This window comes from Varanus komodoensis, unplaced genomic scaffold (assembly GCF_004798865.1).
Source record: "Varanus komodoensis strain SLA01 unplaced genomic scaffold, ASM479886v1 scaffold89, whole genome shotgun sequence".
Taxonomy (NCBI): domain Eukaryota; kingdom Metazoa; phylum Chordata; class Lepidosauria; order Squamata; family Varanidae; genus Varanus; species Varanus komodoensis.
Genome location: NW_025336587.1, coordinates 751,203 through 771,512, shown reverse-complemented (window position 1 = coordinate 771,512; position 20,310 = coordinate 751,203). Strand labels below are relative to the sequence as shown.

At 50.0% G+C, this 20,310-nt stretch overlaps 1 protein-coding gene across 7 annotated transcripts in view; it reads right to left on the bottom strand.

The window, feature by feature from the left end:
- The window catches only part of PTPRS (protein tyrosine phosphatase receptor type S), a 238,009-nt gene that overhangs the window by 183,798 nt on the left and 33,901 nt on the right, over positions 1-20,310 (bottom strand). The window contains exon 2 of one of the 7 annotated variants that reach the window (XM_044417519.1): positions 8,193-8,354. The exons of the other annotated variants lie outside the window; for them this stretch is intronic. The gene's annotated coding sequence lies outside the window, so the exon portion shown is untranslated. The remainder of the gene's footprint in view (positions 1-8,192; positions 8,355-20,310) is intronic. 7 annotated transcript variants of the gene reach the window in all.

Genomic DNA, 20,310 nt, shown 5'->3' with positions numbered 1-20,310 from the left:
TCCTACCTTTTTCTTTTTTGAAGAACTCAAAGCAACTTACAGCATTCTTCTCCTCCTGCTCGCGTTCTTAGCCCCACAACAACAGCCCTGTGAGGGGGGCTGGGCCAAGAGTCTGTGACTGGCCCAAGCTGCTGAGTTGGCTCCAGAACCCAGGTCGTCTGAGCCCAAACCCATGCTCTTAACCACTACACCATGCTGTCTCTCAAGTACGCAACGCGTGGCACTCTGTCCAGCCTGCGTGTCCCCAGTGGGGAGCCCTCCAGGCATAATAGCTCAGACAACAACTCTCAGCTTCCCTGAGCCAGTCAAATCAGGACTGCTGAGGGCCGGTTGGACCTTTGGATCTCCCATGGGTACACACTATCCCTGCATGTAGAAACAAAGCTTACCAGCAGGCAGCAAATTTAACTAGTGCTTCTCTCTGAGGAGGCATATCAATTTCAATGGGTCTTTCTTCTGGATATGCGAGTCAAGGACTACAGCCTCAAAACCATAGCAAAAACTTCCCCAGAGCCATGCACAAGCGTTATCTTGAATTACAACACATATCATCCCCAACCACTGGCCATGCTGACTGCACACTGGTGGGAGCCATGCTCCAAAACCTCTGGCAAGCACTGGGTTAGAAAAGGAAATACAGTGCAGGGGTGTGGAACCTTGTGAAATCTGAGGGCCAAGTTCAATTCCAAAATGGTAAATTCCAAATTCAATTCCAAAATGGGTGGGGCCAGGTTTTTTAAAGATAGCATATTCTAGGATAAGGTTCATAATGTCAGGATCCTTTCAGATTTACTGATTATTTGCAAGATTAAAATACATGGAACAAACACAGAAGCAGGACTTTAGTGAGCTCAGAAACTTACTGAGAACTAGTGGTTTCAATACAGGTGAAAAGCTATCACTATACCTGTCAGCAGCACAGCCAGCATGTTCTGCACCAGCGGCGGTTCCTGAACAGCCTTCCATCACAGCCCCAACCCAGGTGATTCTCTGCAACTTATCCCATTTGAACATACTGAACCTTTGGGTTTCAGGGTGAGTTATTCATGTTTTGATTTCTTTATTAAAAAGCAACACTCATCAGCGTGTAGGGCACTCCGGTTCTCCGCAGAAAGAAAAACGAAAATGACACACACCACAGCATAAAGAAAGATAGTCTGTTTAAAAGAGAAGCCGGTGGGAAAATAACAAGCCAGCACCTACCTCGTGCCAACCACAGCCAGGCACAAAATTACGAGAGAGGAGAGAAACGTGGAAAGAGAAAAGCCTGCAAGAATGTGGCTGGTGACAATCAGAAAACAAGCCCAGCTTGAGAATAAATATTGATCTGACAGACATCAAGATGCAGGCCCGGAGAATTAATGATGTGGAGCTGGAGCGCTTTGGCACTCTGTGGTGATCCAGAAGCTGAATTGGGAGGGCGGGAGAGAGGAGAGAAATAATGCCGTTTGGACGGGCAGGTTGAATGCGGGAAAATACAAGCAGGCCCCCATGCCAAAGAAGCACAATGCAGAGCCATTTTGGAGAGCGCGTCTCCCTGCTTTCCAGGGCACACCTAATGAGCAAAAGTGTGGCTGCTACAACAGGCCTGCCAAATTGTTTGCCCATCTAGCCAGCGGCTCTGGCTGGAATCAGCACCTTATTTCTGCTCCAAAACTGCTTGGATCGTACCTACACAGGTAAATTCCTAGTTGTCTTGTGGGAATACCTGATTCAGTTTTAGTGCTTGGTGAGGCAGGATGAAATGGAGGGCAGGAAGAGGGTTATCTAAGCTGATGTGGGTTCCTTGAAGGGAAAAGGCTAGGCTATAAATAGAATAAATAAAACAATTTATATCCTACTTTCCCTCCATCCAGCCAGACTGCAAAAAGCTTTAAAAATAAATGCAAATAAAATGACACATCCCTTTAATGTACCCTCCCAATGACCTTCATAATTTAAGAAATTAAAATGTGACATTTGGCATGCATTATTTTCAAGACTTATATCCCTTGCATAGCTGGTATGGAGTCTGTGCTGTGATGAGCAATAAAACATATAATTAGGCAAAGGAATAAAAAAGGCATTTGAAACAAAATCAATACAAACCATGGCTAGTTTGTTCAGGAAGGTTTCCTGGAATGAAAGTGGTTTGAGGAGGGGCCGGAAATCGCAGAGAACTGGGTGATGGTCTGACCTTCAGAGACGCAGAGTTTCCAAGCCATGCATTATGTCCTCACAACAAGGGGGGGCGGGTAGGCTGGGAGATAACGACTGGGCCCAAGGTCATAGTCCTGTGGGGATTTGGGCCATCGAGATCTGCTTCCGTCAGCCCAAGGCTGGCCTGCCTGTAGTTTAAGCACCAAGCCCGGGTCTGGCGTGGGTGTGCTCCACCTCCGGCACCTGATGTTGCTTCCAGAGCCCACGGCTGCAGTCCAGCCTGAGGACGGCATGATCCTGTGACAACGCCAAGGCAGAAGGGCAGATCCGGGGCCTTGTTCTTGGGCCTGGCCAGTCCTGAAGCTCTGCACGACCAGCCGATCACAGACATGGAAGAGGGCTTTGCGACCTGAGCGGCCCAGTCCTGCTGAGGCCAGCCCTGCCTGGCATGGCAAAGGCCCATGAGGCGTGCAAAGTCCTCCTGCCATGGACTGGGATCCCCCCAGGTCAGGTTCCTTCCTCACCTGGGAAGACCTGAAGCCATTTTGTGGAGCAGTCTTGGACAACACCTCCCGTCATCACGGCCAAATATTGGTGGATGGAAATCGTTGGTTTGGATGACAAGCTTCCCACCCACAACAGATATTGAGGCTGGGAAGTATGACATGTTTGATCAGGACTGGGGAGATCTACCTCACAGGGCTGTTATGAGGATAAAATTGGGTGGAGGGAAAAGAACCATGTGCTGCAGGGTGGGCATCCTTGGGGAAGCTGGGGGCTACATTTAACCCTGAGCCTCCTTGTCCTCTGTGCAAGCTACATTCCTGCAGGTGCGGTGGTGTCAGCAAAGAATGACCCTGGATCATTTAAAAGGTGAAATTTTACGTGAAAGCAAGCAACCATAGTGCTTTTAAGGATTTGCAGCAGTGGGTTACCATATTCGTCAGCAAACTGGCGATTTTCTTCTTCTTTGGCTGCAGGGCAGTGTTGCAAAGCCCGTTTTGGTGGTGTGGTGCCGGCTGACAGGCAAGAGCCATATCTATGATATCTGCCACCCTCACACTTCACGAATACGCAAAATAAGAATGGGTCCTGCCCAAAATCACTGAACGTCTAGCACAAAACTAGAAGACTAGATTTGGGGAGGAGAAGAAACCCAAGGCACGGGACAAGGAAAAGCCAGCAGGCCTTAAATGTAACTGGCAGCAGGGGCCAGAAGGTTTCTGGAACATTCCAGACTAATTATTTTTACAAGCGGCCTCCCTGCTACATGGTCTGGCTTTGGTCAAGGAAGAAGAGCAGAGCTGCTCTGTCAAAGTCTCATTCTTCTTTCCCCTCCTTTTCCCATGTACAGGTTTCTCCTGTGGTTCCAGCCATGCAGGAGAGCTCGCCCTGGGACATACACAGGCAGGCTGTACCTGGCCATTTTCAAAACAGGCCTTAGAGATTTATATGCTCTAGTCTGCTTTTGCAAGAACAGAGACCTCTCTTCCCTTAACAAACTGGGAAATTTCTTTAAAGAAATGGCTTCATTCTTGGCTCTTCCATCCGCCCATCCCACTGCTTGAGGCTGAAGCTTGTTTTAAATAATGTAGAAACAGGTGGTGTTGGTGTTGTTATTGTTACATGGCATTTATCTCCTGTCTTTTTTTTCTTTTGTGAGGCACAAGATAGGAACATTTGAGGATTTTGTTTAGTCCACGTATTCAAACAATCTGACCCAATTTGCTCTTCTCAGAGCGATGCATGGATTAGAATGCAGACAAGCTTCCATTTTATGCCCTTCTCCAGATTTTGCAATACCCCTCTTCCTTCAAAAAGGTGCCACCATGTATAAAAATGTCTACTTTAGAGTAACAAGCCTGTAAAAATAGCTGTGTTGAAAAAAAGGAATGTTCTTTCATTCTTTGATTGACATGGAAATCTGTTATTATGCATTTATGCATGCAAGTAAAATTATACAGAGCATCCGTTCCTCGTATGTATGTAACAAACGGGAAGGATAACGGCTTTCCTGCGCTGTTGCTACCTCGAGCAAACCCTGCTGTGTTTGCAGCAGAAAGGTGCACGCTGAGAGCCGCTGGGCTGCTGCCGGAACAGCCTGTGGAGTTTAGTGGGGCTTCCCCTTCCTCCCCGCAACCCAGCTGGTCAAGTCTGTGTGCGCACATCTGTGTGTGTGCGTGTGTGCGCGCAGCGCGCATGTGGGCAGAAGGGGAATCGGAAACTACGAGATCCAAGGGATCTGAATACTGGCTAAGTTAAGGCCACTTTGATTTTATTATTTATTCATTTATTAAAAGCTTTTCTAACCCGTCCACTACGGATGTCTCTGGACGGAGAACAAAAAATGAGCAAAATCAAACAAACCCCACAGCATCCGACAATTAATATACTAAAACCCCAGGTAAACTCAATTAAACATCAAAATAGAGGGAAAATAAAAAGGGTTTTGCCTGACGCCAAAAAGGATATAATGTCGGCGCCAGGCAAACCTCTCTGGGGAGCACATTCCAGTCGTTTTAATGGGTTTACATTAATTAAGACCAAGTCTGGATACAGTTCAACGCCAAAGCAGGTAATTTTCAGTGGCAGGCTTAGAGCATGGTGCCCTGACTTTCAGTTTCCATGCTGTGGCAAAGCTTGCTGGACCAGTTACCAGCCATCACCAGTGCCTTCCTTGCAGGGTTGTTATGTGGGCAGGAGAGTCATGGATCAAGCAGTGGTTCTCCCAGATCTGGGACAGAGGAGGTTCCCCCCCCACTGCCTGCTCCCTGATCCTGCTGGCAGGATACACTGGATCTGCATTCAAAGCAGATCTTCTTCTTCCACGGAGCTACAGTTATGCCCCATGGCAGCTGGGGATGGGGAAGAATTATACGCCACGCTGCATCGCTCGGAAGAAACTCTGACGAAAACATAGTTACTCAAAGCAAACACCCCCAGCGGGTCCTGGCTGCAGCACACAGAATACCAAACGTGCACAAACACAGAATCTACAAATTAATTAAGCAATTAAAACACATAAATGTGTGAGAAGTCTTGTCGGTTTGCAAAAACAGGAGAGGGAGGGAGGGGGTGAGGGTGATGGGGGGAGAGAAGGGACCCCACCACCATGGTACCTCGAGCGGCTAATTTTTCTTTTACTTAGTAGCCCATAAAAAAATAATCTCACGCCAAAGGCACTGAGATGCCTTGGCAGGGATAAAGCATCAAGCATTTGCAGTGGCTTATCGGAACAAAAAGGTGCCTTTGGGGACACATCCATCACTAGAAATCAAGAGTGGAGAGAACTCATAACAGTTAAAAAAAATACGAACAAGACACAGATGAAAGATTCCCTCGGGAGCCAAGGTGCACGGGAAGCCCTGCCTTCCTCCTGGGAGCCTCCATCCATGCCAGACTTCCGAGACCCACAGGGCTCTGAAGGACACAGGCGCTGATCCATTACTGAAGGGGCTTTGCTTCCCCAGAGTGTTGGGGATCGCCTGGCCGGGCTGCAGAGACCAGGGCCCTGAAGCCAGCCTGCAGACAAGGGTTTGGGGCCTTGTGGCCGAGAGACCCATGCTCCCTGGAAGAGGGAGTGGGCCTCCCCTGTTTGATTCTGCCCCACGCCAGCAGGAGGAGCTGGTGTCCCTGAGTCGCAGCCTTTTGGCTCAGCCCTACTTCTTCCCACACTGCGCCCTGTTAATATTATTTTCTTCACTGACTGAATTAGTAGGTGAGCAGCCAACTTGAACATCCCCTTATCTGGGCACAGGGTTCGGCGTCGAGGATTTGCATAATTTTAATCTTTTCCACCAATGAGCATGAAAAGCCCCTCTACTTTCCCCAGTACTTTATCTTCAATTTGTGCTCCAAACAGCCCCAGTGGCTTTGGGGCTGCTTATTCATACAGAGAGCCCTGGGGATGGGAGGCACAGAGGCGTACAGCCCTTGCCTTGTCCACAGAAGGGGCCGCATTCGAATCCTGGCATCGGCAGGTAGGGCTGGAAAAGACCCTGCCGGAACCCTGGAGAGTGGCTGCCAGCCACTTTTATATGGAACGCTGAGGGAGCCGTTCCTTCTGGTCAGCTTCCTATGTTCCTATTTCTACTGGACCTTTACTCATGCACCATGAGGACTAGAAACTTTTTACCTGTAGCTCAGATACAGAGCCCCTAATTGGCTGATGTTCTCATTTTGAACAAGGTAGCTTCTGGCTGCTTTGGGAGAGCAACCAAAGCAGCCAGGTGCCACTGAAGGTAATTTGGAAAAAAAAGGAAGGCACTTTTGCAAGCGAAGAAGAAGAAGAAGAAGAAGAAGAAGAAGAAGAAGAAGAAGAAGAAGAAGTCCCTCTCTCTCACATGCACTGTGTACTGTTGTTCTGGGCACCACTGCCTGGCTGGTGTTTTGCCTTCCTCCCAAGCACCCAGGACAAAGGTTTTCAAACTAAAAGCCTTTATTTTGTTCAAGGTGACCAGAACAGCCCTGCTGAAGTCCTTAAGGAAGGCAACAAGCAGGATTAGCATGCTGGACCATGGGGGGAACTGCTCAGTGCTCAGCTGCAGCTTCCCAAAAGCACAAACCCGCCCTCAGGGCGGCTGCTGCTATGAAGGGCCAAAGCGTGGAGCATCCGAAGGTCCCCACTTGGTCCACCCGCTAACCCTGGGACCCTCCGTAGCAGTTTCTCGCTAAACTTCCCGTGGAATGTGAAACTGTCTGATTCTCAGCTGGCTTCTCCCCGGGTCTTTGGGCTTGGCATTTCAGCTGCGGATTCAAATCCCTCCACTCCATCCAAGTCAGAATCTGGTCCCCCTGTCTTTGAAGGCTCTTATACAGGAGGAGTGGGTCCAAGCTCTGTCCAATCCGTTCAGAAGGATTTTGACAAACTGGGATGTTTCTAGAGGGATGTGTGCCATCAAGCGTCTTGGGCGAGTTCAGCCTGGAGAAGAGATGATGCAAAGGGAGGTGATGCCTGCTGTGAAGGATGGCTGGGAGAACTGGATGGACCCAGGGTCCATGCAGACCAGCAACCTCTTCCCACAGGGCCAACCAGCTGCCCACGGGTGATCCACAAAAAGGGGTCCTCCCGCCCATGCTCCCCAGCAAATAGCAGGCATACTGCCTCCGACCTGGGGAACGTCAGCTCATGCGCCACGTCTGCCCCCCAGGAGTGCCCCATAAGGCCCTGCCTCTCCTGCTGGTCCCTTTCTCTTTCCCTCACCAACTGCGGGAAAGTCTGCAGGCCTCTGGGCCATTTTTTCTCCATCCCAAAACCTTGAAACGCCTCCCAAAGGGCTAAGTACAGCCAGAAAGAACTTCTTTTGGCCCCCAAACCTCGGCTTTTGCGCCTGCCTCGTGTCCACCACTGGAACGCCGTCCCTCAGCCCTGCTCTGAATTGAAATTTGGCCCTCCAGCTGAAAGCAGATCCCAATCCTTGATGCAGACACAGGCCCGAATAAATTCCTTTTCTTTTCTACCAGGGCAGGTGTTCAACTGATGGTTCAAACAATAAGGGAAAAAAATAGGAACATGTCCAGAAAAAACTCATGTCTGTAGGAGCGATTCCTCTTGGGACAGACTGAGGGACCGGCATGGGTAGGGATTGTATCCTGGGGGACTCGCATGATCCGTGAGTTCCTCCCACCCCTTGAACTGTTGGTCCCCCACACAGAGAGCTTTTAAATGTGCTCCTTCCCATTTCACCGCCCCGGATGTGGCCCCGAAGTGGTCCCCCACCACACCAGTCCTGGCAGGATCCACACTCGAAACATAAAAAGGTGGTAAACCACATTTGGAATGGCTTGTGTGGGGCATGGGGGTGAGAATAAGCTTTGGATTCTTGCCATAATCCACAAGTTTCTTTTCTGGCTCTGCCCACTGATTTTTTCCAGAAGGTTCTCTGCCCCCAGGGTGCCAAAACCAGGGATTTGGGCCGGTACTACAGCACCTCCCATGAAGATGGGCAGAAAGTGGTATCGCAGCTCCCAAACAAGCTGAGAGCAAAGGAGACACTGAGGTCCCACGGCTTCCTTCCGCCATTTGGATGAGACCCAAGTGGATTTTCGCTTACCTCAAGCTTCCCCCTTTGGGTGCTGGTCTAACCCCTCGTAACCGGGAGCTGCACAGCAAGGGGCTGGACAGGACTCCTGCCTGCAAAAGTTTGCTTCCAAATTGTCTAGCCTCAGCAGGAGCCCAGGTCTCCGGGACAAGGACAATAGGGAGCCGCTGGTTCCTGCACAGAAGGGGAAAGCAGAAGTGTACCCGTCAGCAGGCCGACGGGAGTGGAGCGGTGCTTATTTTAAGCTGGTGGAGGTTTGATTTCTTTGTTTCTGCTCGATTCCACCAGCCCTTCCCAGATTCCAGGTTTCTGCAGCCTGGCCTCTCCTCCACCCCCATTACCAGCTAATCTACACCCTGAGGTACAATTACTTTCCCATACGTTCCCCTTTTATGCTCCAGAAACCGTATAATTTTCCTAGGCCAGAAACATAATTAAAAAGCAAGAGTCCAGAGCTTCCAGGAACCGCATTCCTCTCCTCTCTGGCCCCCAGCTGACCCGCTGCTCTGGCCATCGCCCTGTGATCTCCTCCTTCAACCTTGCTAAAAATACAACCCTTGGATGGCAGCACAGACCTGGCAGAGGAGCCTCGTGCCAAGACCGAAAGAACGCAAGAGAAGGAGGAAGAAATCACAGGGTGTAACTGTGACAGAAGTGGCCTCCGCCCCGGACTCCAAAATAGACTGACCTGGGTCAGCCCCCCACAAGCCCTGCCAGATGATCTGGACTACAACTCCCATCACCAGCCAGACAGCATGGCCACTGCCCAAGACTACAGATCCCATTGGCACCCAGCCAGCATGCCTGGCATTGGGGATGATGGGTGTTGTGATGGAAAATGTCAGGAGTTCTTGGCTGCCCAAGGGGATGCATAGAGAAGGAGAACATGGCCACCCATCGCACCCAACCTGCTTCCTGGAAATTTCCTCCTCCGGGTTTCCAGGTCTGTTCTCTGTGGCAATGGAGAACAACTCTGTTCCATCTTCCGCGTGACGGCCTCTCAGACATTTGAAGGCTGCTGTTTCTCTTCCCCGTAATCCTCACTTTCACCAGCTAAACACACTCAGTTCCTCCGATTGTTCCTCGTAGCCCAGAGTCCTCAAGCAACAAGCCAGGAGTACATCACGGTGGGTGCTCGGGTCCCACCGGCTTTGTTCCTGCAGCATGTCTTCCGAGCAGCAACAGTGAACAGGGAACCGAAGCCCAATCTCCCTGGCTGGCCTGCCTCGTAGGATAGTGGTTCTAACTGGCTTGAATACCGGCATCCCGAAGGCTCCTTGTCTACAGACCCCCAAACTGCTGTACAAATTGATGCAAATCCTGTGATTCAGCCAACATCCCATGCTCGCCACCCCCAAGTCCACACCCTTGCCTGGCAGGTTAGGGTTAGGTCTACTCTGCCACTGCTCCCCTGGGGCAACACCATCCTATGACTGGCATTCTCCAGGTGGTATTCAGCACATTAAACATGCTGTAAAACTGAGATGGAAAACAGTACAGAATAAAGCCAAGACAAAAACAGAGAATTCCTCTTTTGCTTTTGTAACTCCTTGGCCACCTCGGAGGCTCTGAGAGACACCTGGGTGCTCCTGATGCTCGGAGCAAGTGAGCTGGCAAGGTCGAGTAGCTGCATCCAACTGCACGGAGTGCTCAACTCCGCCAACCACAATAACATTCGAGACAAAACGGCTATGAAAACGGAAGCGCAAATCAATTCAAAAATGCATCAATAACGGAACGGCCAAACAGCGCTTACCAGTGAAAACCCACTGCGCAAACGATGCCCTCGGAAAGGCCAGCTGGAAGGAACCCCTTCCCGCTTGCTGGAGCAAGGACTGCAGAGATGCAGCAAGCCGGAACGCCGCAGCGACAGCAGGACGGAGGCTGCCCACCAGGGCTGGAGCCGCACGTCTTTCCCTTGGAGCCCTGACTCTCTACAGCTGCTCTTTCTCTACAGGCTACACATCTGCTCAGTCAGCCTGGCTACAGCCCTGTGAGGTAGGCCGGCTGGCGCCCCAGAGTTTTGGAAGCCCCTCGGCCCCATCACCCTGCTGTCTGCTGGCACTTGCTGTAATGAAAGGGCCCCCGCCCCAAGGAACTGCTGCAGCAGAGCCTCCTGGAGCAGGCATGTTTCACTTCCCCTCCTTTGAATCTTTCTGCCTGAGGTTCCTCCTGAAATCAGACGCACACCTGCTTCCTGACCAGGCATCCCTTTCTACAAACTGGGGCGTCCTTCGGAGACGGTCTTTGAAAACACACAGAGTCTGGAGCATGAGCAAACGCCTGAGCTCAACCTTTGGAGGGCCCAGTGCTGCTTCTGCTGCTGGGTGCACCCACCAAGAAGGCCCTCTGGTGGCAGCAGGATGGAGAGAGGGGACTCTCCTAAGCCCATGAAGGAGGGAAGGCAGGCCAGTGGTGGGTGCAGATGGCTGTCCCATGCAGGACACGTCACTTCTGGCTAAAGGTCATAATTCCCAGGAATCTGACCTGACCAGGACGCTTTGTAACCAGGCAGAGATGTTGCCAACAGCCACCTGGTCTGACACCCTATGCCATCGACGCCACACTGTCCTCCCGTAGTTACAACACTGGCGCATTTGCACCTCTTCCATTTCTATTAAATTTGGCCCCAGCCTCCCTCCGAGAAGAGAGAGCGCACACAGGGATCCCACTGAAGATGCCACGGCTGCATCATTCCACAAAGTGCACACACGGAGCGTGCCTACATAACATTTCCCCCGCTCGATGTTCATGAACGTGGACTGGGAGGAAAGTCCTACAAAGCCATCAGGCACAGTGCAAGCTACGGCAGCGGAGAACTCAGCCTAAAGCTGCTGTTTCCACAGCAGCTTCTGGCAACATCATCACCCTGCCCGAAATTGGCATGTGGGCCCTTCGTGCCAACTTGAAGCACACTTGCCTCCGAGCTACCACGAAGGGGAGAGGAACACGAGTGCACAGGTCTGCCCGACCCACGGAGGACGTGCAGGTGAAGCCACTGCCACATCGGCAACACTGCGGCTGCCCGCCACCCCGTCCTCCCCCTTGGTCTTCCCCTGCGCCTGTTCCTCCCGCTTCCCCTCTGCGGCCAGACGGCGGGGATCTGCACAGGCATGTGGAGAAGGGAGCGCTGTGCCGAGATCCTCGGGACGCAGCAGCTGCACTGGGCGCTTTCCAGCCAATCCTCCGAGCTGGCGCTGGCCCCGCTCGCTTCAGCTGCCACTGCTCCTTTCCAGGAGAGAAGATTCTGCCCAAGCTGTTACCCAAGAGCGTCTCTGCTCCACTCTGCCTGCAGGCCTGGCCCTCGCATTAAAACCTCTGACTGCCTCCATCTGGAGACTTCGGGGGACAGGCCACAGCCGTGGACGGCCAGGCAAGCAGGCAGGCAGGCAGGCAGGCAGGGAGAAATCATCTGCTTCCCAGCCCTCACATGCCGACCAACACCAGTCCTCCGCTCTCCCCGTTTCCGGCTGCCTTCCCCTCGGAAATCCCTCCTCGCTCATGGCAGGAGAGGGCCGAGAAGCCTTCAGAAAGTTGTCGGCTGCCCGAGGAACGGTGCCGAGGAGTGAGCTATAAATACGGCTACACGCTCCCTCTAAAAGCAAAACCGTGTGCCCTTTTCAATTGAGCTGCGGCAGGTGCGGGGGCCGGGGGAAGGCACTTCACTCTGTGGTCACCCCGCCTGGCCAGGTGGGTGAGCGTGCACCGTGCTGCCTCCCCACAGCCTCACCCCGGTGCGCCTGGCCAGAGAGGGCAGCTGGAGAGGGAATGCCAGCTGGGCTTAGGGGGCGGCCATGGGCTGTTGGCCCCCCACAGTCATGGGGGGCAGGAGAAGAGCAGAGAAAGCTGCCCGAGAGGAACACCCACCTCCGGGGCCGGCCCAGACTTGCTGCAGTTGAAAGCCAGCCTCGTTCTGAACGCTCGCGTGGGTGGAGGATTTTAACAACATTTTTAAAGAGCGTGTTGTGTGTGTGGCGGTGGCGGCTGGGGGAGAAACACATACCCCGGAGGGCTGAAAAGCAACCTGAGCTCTGACTAACAAGTCGGAACAAGCGGAGTGTTTTCCATCGCTCCCGGGGAGTGGAGACTGGAGAATCAGGCCAGCAACATGAGATGGATCCCTCTTCCTCTTCGAGGAGAGCGACTGCAGAGCAGGGCCTCGGGATGAGTCCACGCAGGGGCTTCCTTGGCAAGCTGCTGAGCCTTCTGCTCCCAACAGGGGACAGTCAGGTGCTTCCAGTTTCCCAATTTTGCAGGGAGTGATTCTGTTTGGGTTGTGATGCTTCTTCCCTTGTTTGGTTTCACCTTCAATGAGAGCCAGTGCAGTGTAATGGTTAAGAACGCAGGTCTGGGACTTGGGTGATTCCAGTTCCAGTCCCTGCTCAGCCATGGAGCCAACGGGGGACTTTGGGCCAGTCACTGGCCCTCAGCCCAACCTACCTCACAGGGTTGTTGCTGTGGGGATAAAATGGAGAAGAGGAAGAGACTCATGCAATCTGCCTTGAATTTCTTGAGATGTAATAAGGAGGAATATGAATGTAACATGCAAATAAATAATAAATACCTCAAAAGGCTGTCGTGAGGAGAAGATGGAGAAGAGGAAGAGGATGAGAATCTTGAGTTCCTTGGAAGAAAAATGGTGGGATAGGAATATAATAAATAAATTCACAGAACTGATTTTTTTAAATCATTGGGTGATTTGGGGTTAATCCCTTACTTGTAGCCTAGCCAACCTCACAGGGTTGTTGTGAGGATCAAATGGAGAAGACAAGTGCTGCCTTGGCATCCTTGCAAGCGTGAAAAAAGGTAGAAGGTAAATGTAATAATAGAAATAATATGCATAGCAGTCGGCAGAAACCCTTCCTGCACTGAGGTCACATAACCCATCCTAATCTGAAAAGACGTTTTGCACATTTGCATAGGAACACAGTGCAGCATCCAGCTACAGGTATCGCATCTGGCAGCTGTCAGTTCCACCATCTAATTCAGAAGAGGGCTGTCTCTCTTTGGCTGACTGCAGCTGAACACCAAGGTTTGGTCTACCTCGATTCGGATTCCAGGGCTAGTCCCACTTAGAGTAGACCCACTGAAATGAGTGGGGCTAAAGTTCGATCCCATTCATGCCTGTGGGTCTATCCAATATTCATGCTGCACAGAATGCTAGAGCTACAAATGCCAGGCCCAATCTGTGTCACTGCGACACAAGAGGAGACTTCCCATCCATTCCTTTCTAGCCTGTCTGTTCCTCAAGGACAAGGGCTGTACCATAACCCTGTGGGGTGGATGAAGCCACGGAGCTGCTCGTCTGCATGGTTCAGTGGAGAGGTCAACTCCAGTCGCCTTGGTCCCTACCCCAACGTGCTTGTCCTCGCCTCTCCAACCAGGTGCACTGGATAGCAGAATCCCCCAGCTGGAAGACACCGGGCTGGAAAAGGCCATACTAGTTACTCGTTACTACGGGGGTCCTCAAACTTTTTGAACAGAGAAGTTCAAAAAACGCAAGTCCTGTGGCAAACACCTCAAAGCCTCTGCTTCCACTCCTCCAATTCTGCAGCCTAAGGAGAACCAAGCATCCGAGCAAGTCACTCAGGCCCTGCAGGAGGAGACCCTTCAGCAGGCCATGCAAGCTCGTGTGTGGCCCCCTTTCCTTGATGGGAGCGACCTGGCTGTTCTCTCCAGCCCCGTTTTCACTTGACCCGCCGGGCCGACCGGTGCCCTTTGCTACCGGTGCCCCATGGACAGTGCATTCCCCTTCCTTCTGGGATCTGCCTCTGAACATGAGGGCTAACCAGCATAGGTCATGCCCATCTTTGCAGGGCTATTAGGGACTTGCTCATCAAAGCCATTTTTCTTTTAATGTACAGTTAACTGTTTCAGAATTTTCTTTGCAACTCCACAGTTTTTGCCACTCCCTCATCAGATTATTTAAGAACTCAGGGTAACTTTTCTGATTGCATTTTGTCTTCCAAAAGAGCTGCTTTGATTGCTACAACAGGAACATGGCATGAAAACAACAACACTAAACCAAAAACATCACATTTGCCCTTTCCTCAGCAAGTGGCACTCAGAACCTCAAAACTTCACCTGGAGAATCAATGTATGGGGTACCTCTCTTCAAACAACTTTCAAGCGAAAATTATTCCCAGTCCTACATGCATGGAAATTTTTCCAAACTGGAAAAGACCTTTTAAAGGCAACTTTCCCCGCACCTCTTTTAATCTCTCCTCTCATTGCACACACTCATTCCCATGGGATCCTTGATCAGAACCCAGACACATACATGCATTTAACACCTCCCCAAACACATGTGTGCACAGACACACGCAGGAAAACATAACCGATGGCATCGCTTTGAACATTCCAAAGAGCAGCTTCACCGGCATTTCTTCTTCTCCATTGGATTGCAACAATTTTTGTTCTGGAGAATTGTCCGTGGAGTGTTCCAAAGTAAGAACGCTGCGGCTGGTCCTTCCTTTGCCTTCTCTGCTTTTGAAAGGCCTCGGCTTGTGTGGTGGCACAGGAGGTCATTAAGGGATGGCAGCCCATCTGGGGAAGGCCATTTTGTTCCGGCCATCAGGACAAAGATTTCTGATGGCAACCTTCGGGTGAGGCAATGGGCCAACACATCTGGGATCTGAGCCCTGCTCCAGATTCCTCCACCGGAATAACCTTTGCTTTGACCTTCAGAAAGACCAAACTGCTCCCCCCACTGCCGATTTGCCCTTTCTACTTAGATTATGCATTCATCTCCTGAGTAAGGTTCTGTTTTCAAAACAACAAGCCCTGGACATCCAACAGTGGGTGGTGTCCCACTCACACACATGCACGCACACTACCAAGCACCCAACCCATCTTTGCATCCTTTCTGGATAGGCTGTATGATGAGGTCTCAGTTTCCTTTCAGGTTGCTAACCAGCCAGCACTTCAGTGGCCCAACCTCTGGAACTGTGTTCTTGGTAGAGATGCTGAAGGAATTTGCAGGAGCCAAAATGAATTGTCCTTGTGTTCCTCAATGAACTGCCTTTCCTGAGAGTCACAGATTCTGCAGACTGATGGTTTGTTCTGAACAATTTTCAACAAATTTAGTGAGACAAAGTTTGGGTAAAGATAGTCTACTCCAACAGGGGTTGGGCCTTCACAGAGGATGCAAACATTGATATCAGCCAGCCAGTGTGGTGTCGTGGTTAAGAGGGTGTGGCTGGGACTCAGGCGATCCGGGTTCGAGTCCCCACGCAGCCATGGAGCCAGCTGGGTGACTTTGGGCCAGTCACAGACTCTCAGCCCAGCCTGCCTCACAGGGATGTTGTTGTGGGGACCAGAGTGAGAGGAGGAGGATTGTGTATTGTGTATTTTTTGGTGAAAAAAACACTGGGATATAAATCTAACAAACAAACAACATTGGAAGGGCGGAGGGAGGGATTACATCTTTGTGCTTGCAACAGAATTTGCTAACTGACCAGTCCTAGAAACGTGTGCTGATGTGGGTGGAGTGGAAAATGACTAGGGAAAGCTGGTTTCTAGTCCTCAGCTGGTCACAGAGCTCAATGGCTGATAGCAGGTCGGTTACTCTCAACCGAGCCTGCCCTGCAGGATTTCTGTGAGGAGAGAAAGAAGACAAGGAACCTGTAAACTGGTCGAGGTTCCTTGTAGAAGGATCTTTCTTTTTTTTTGGCACAGAAATGCCCTTAAACTAGTGGCCACTTTGGACGAATAATGTAACCCCAAAAAGAGACCTACTGTGGTACAGCAGTTAAGAGAGGGATGCCCACTTGGGTCTGAGTCCCCGCTCAGCCAGGGAGCCAACTGGGTGACTTTGGGCCAGTCCCAGACTCTCTGCCCAACCTCACAAGGTTGTTGTTGTGGGGATAAGATGAGGAGGAGGAGGATGGAAGCTGCTGTGGGTTCTTTTAGAGAAAAAAGTGGGATATAAGTATAGCAAACAAGTGAATAGGGGCATCACCTCCCACAGTTGTGAGGAAATTGCGATCCTGGGAAGGCAATGAGCTCAGAAACCAAACACCTACGAGCGGGTCAGCGAATCAGGAATTTGACTTTCAGGTGTGATGGGTAGAACTCTGCTTGGTTTGCTTGATTAGCAGAACGCGCAGAAGTCAGCTGCTTCCTCTTCCTCTTCCCTTCCCAGCCCCGTCTCCTTCTGCATCCCGTGCCTGCACTGCAACCCTGGGGGCACAGGCTTTCGCACGGGGGGAAAGCACAACCATTCACGCCAGCTTGAGCCCCACACTGTGCCTCACACAAGTAACTGTGTGCCCCATAAGAAGCCCTCCAAGCATCCACAGCAGCACACAGACAGACATCTGAAGACAGAAAGCAAGGGAAACAATGACACTATCACCTGGAAGTTCTCCTTACAGCACCTCCGGGATGCCGTCACCCCCTTTCCACAGTTCATCTCTTGGCTTTACTGTTCTTATTTAACCAGTGGGTCTGAAAATCTTCTCTGCTTTGTTTCCCAAAGGAATGAATTGTGCCCAGTTTATTCAAACTACAGCATTTAGCTGACAGGTCCCCATTATGTCATACAGGGCGGCAGAAACAGGGAAGAGAGAGAAATACAAGGTTTACTCTCAGAAGTCAGGAGACAGTGTGATCATAAGAAATTACTGGGAATGAAGTTATAATCATACAGTCCTCGTGGGCATCATGCCTGAGAAGCATTAGCATCTTTTTGCCAGTCTCTCTGTTTCCAAGTCTTTTGCAAGATCAGAAGAAAGTTGTGAGTCCAGGGGAAACAGCTAATTCATTTTGTTTAGGATTTAGATTATTTTATATTGCAAGCCATCCAGAGACGACAGTGATGGATAAATGTCCTAAACAAATAAATAAGAGTAAAACCTCCAAACCTCTTTTCTAGGACAGTGGGGGGCTGTGAGCCCAGGTGGTCTCTTGAGCCTGCAGATGTTCAGAAAGAGGTTGAGTGCAGGGACAGAAAAGAGGCTTTGCTTGCTAAGGGTCCTACTTAATAGTGGAGATATCCAATTAAAAGGATGAAATAGAAGACTGAATAGGCTCTTTGCCTGAGAAGGCTCTCTCTGGAGCCCCAAATTACTCATCTGGGGCCTCAGACTTCCAGGAGGCCCTCTGCCCTCCCACTCAGTCAACTATTAGAGTGTTATCAGGTGCTTCATCTGGATCATTATTTTCCGTAATTGTGTACCTTTGCAGCATAAGAGCAGCCCTTATAGTCTCAAATACACAACAATTACCTTCCTTTCAAGATGCTGTGTCTGCTCTGTAATTGTTTCATTATATGTATAGCTCTCATAAAGGTCTCTGTTTATTCCAGGTACTTTATCCACCCACCTGGGTTTGAGTCTGGAACAACTAGAAAAATTGGGGCACATGGACAAAAAGTTTTAAGCAAGCCCAGTTGTGTCCTGAAAGCAAGCAAGAGGCTAACACATCTCCCTTCCATACAATTTAAATTATAGCATGCAAACATCTGCGCAATTCTTATTTGTCCTGTGAGCCTGAGCCCTGGATCTTTTTGGCACAAAGCACCTTCCTGCATTCCTATTTCAATCACCTCTTTTTTCAGAATTGTGAGGACTGGGACCTTGCTCTGTCACTTGGGAAAGAGCAGTGCTCCGTGTTCAAGCTTGTGCTTTGCATATAGAAGGCCCCAGGTCCAAACTATGAAACTCCAGGCAGGGCGTCCATCAAAACCTGGTGCTCTCCAGTGGAAACAGTGCTGGAGTAGGAAGCCAGTATTCTGGTTTGGTGTAAGTTAGTCCAGGGAAAGCCTGAGAAACTGACATATTTTTCAGGCCCATTTTGGGCGAAAGAAGAATGCATCTCCCTGAAATCCTGGTGGCAAGACCCAGATGCCACGGACAAGGCCCAGATGCCAACACATTCTCTCCCACTCATCCTCCGTTCTCAGGAGGGGGTGCCGAGTCTTCTGGACTAAAATCGCAAGGCTTCCAGGACAACCAAGACAGCTTTTTGAGCACCTTAAGAGGAAAATAAATAAATCACGGGCTATTGATGCAAAAGGCAGACAAAAACGTCATTCAGCAGAGACAGAACTCGGGCACTGGAAGTCAGACAGAATCCCTTGGGGATTGTGGGTGGCCACCTGGGTGACTATTTTTCCACTTCAGTGGTGGTGGGGAACTGAAGGGTCTGCACATGGAGGAAAAGCAACCCAGGACTTAACCCTTTGGCAGCATCCATTCCAAGCAAGAACTGATTGATCAAGGAACAATCCTTTACAGACCTAAAGGTGGTCCCATCAATTGATCCAAGCAGCCGATGGTAAGCCATCATGGCTTCTTTCTAACACTAATATACAGCTGACTCTAAACCAACCTAGTGTTCCTTCCTAGGCTGGGGGAGACCTGAACGTCCACTTCATCCTTTCTTATCTACTAAGCTGTTTCCACATCTGTTCAAAGCATTTGCATCCTGTCCCTCACCAAAAGACATCGTGGAGTAGCTCACAGTCCTCCAGAATGTGATAATGGACCCTCAGAACTGACAATCTAAAAGGCATGATGCAAAAGGAAAAGGGATGGGCAGAACTCCGCTACCCCCTTGTAAAAATCACAGTTTGCTTAACAAATCCAAGCATGTATACTGGGGTATACTTTTCTACTTTTGGAGCAAATGACACTGAACAAATGCCATTTTGGCCACTGGTATTAAAACAGCAGGAGTGGCTACCTTATTTTAATTAGCACAGCATGTCCTGATTTACTGAGCCCAAATGGGCACATGATGCTGCGATGAGGACGGGCACCTGGGAGGCGCCGGGCAGTGACCTTTCCACTTGCCCAGTACTTTAATAGTAAAATTTAATAGCTGAATCAGCCGGACGGATACCTGGGGCCGGAAGGGCAGAACAAAAATGCCAGTTCTGGCCCTCCTGCACAAGCTCCCAGCGAGCTGCCTCTTTTTCTTTTGTATAGGGAAGGAAAAAGGGTAAAGAAAAAGAAATAAAGAAATGAAAAGGGACCCTATACAAAAATTACATATAATACTAGGTGCAGGAAATATCACAAAAAATCGGTAATACTTATTACATCTACCAAATTTATAACTACATTTGAACATAATAATACTTAGCTTAAAATGTTACTTTTTAAGTGAATTAATAATTAAGACTAATAATAATTACATAAAATAGCTTTGACATGGGTTTCAAGTAAATAATATTTCACCTTATAACATAGTCGCAAACCCAGCAGCAACTAATAATTGATTTCCCCCCTTTTCCAATAAAACAGAAAAAATTAAATTAAATAAGACATAAATTCTGTAGGCTTCTGAGCCTGATTCAAGGGGCTGGTTTTGACCTATAAACCTTCCAAGGGGCTGAGATTACGACACTTGATCATCTCTCTTTCCAAGCACAGTCTACCTGATGCTCTGATCAACACTGGAGGCTTTCCTCGACGTAAATCCTCCAAGGGAGGCTTAGGTGAGGATCTCCACGGTGCGGTCTCCTTCCCACTGAAACCTGTTGGGCACCAACTCTTCTGTCTGCATAGAAAGAGCCCTCTTCTCCCCGGCATCTAAAAGCACTGAAGGGCATTTCTCTTTTCTAATAAGCCTGCTGTTATTGAAATCCTTTTTAGTGGTGTAAGCTGTTTAAAATTTTACGGATCAAAATTTTATGTGAGATATTGTATTTTGAATTTGTGCTTTATAATTTTATGAATTGTAAAGAGCTTCGGTTATCGGGGCGAACAGAAAGGGGATGAAACAGATCCGGTAGCTCAACTGTAGCAGCCACTGTCCACTTGCCTCAACTTTTCTATCTGCAATATAGGTACACGGCCACAGTCCAACCTTGCAGGTTTGTTGGCAGAGCAGACTGCAGAATCAGGGAGCCAGGCAGCCCTGCGTCCAAGTGCAGGGAGCAGACACTCTGTGCCCTCTTATCTTCCACAGATCAGCGTCACTCAGCCAAGGTTTCAGCCCCCACACCGCAAAGAAAGAAGACATGGCCCAAGGTACTTGCATGAAAGCACATGCTCTTGCAAGCGCGCATGTGCGCAGTGTGTTGGGGGTGCGCCACCTCCAATGAGCTCCCCTTTTGACTGAGCGTGACTCAGTTCAGCCCTTTCCCTCCGCAATCACAACCACAGCAAAGCGCAGGCCTGTG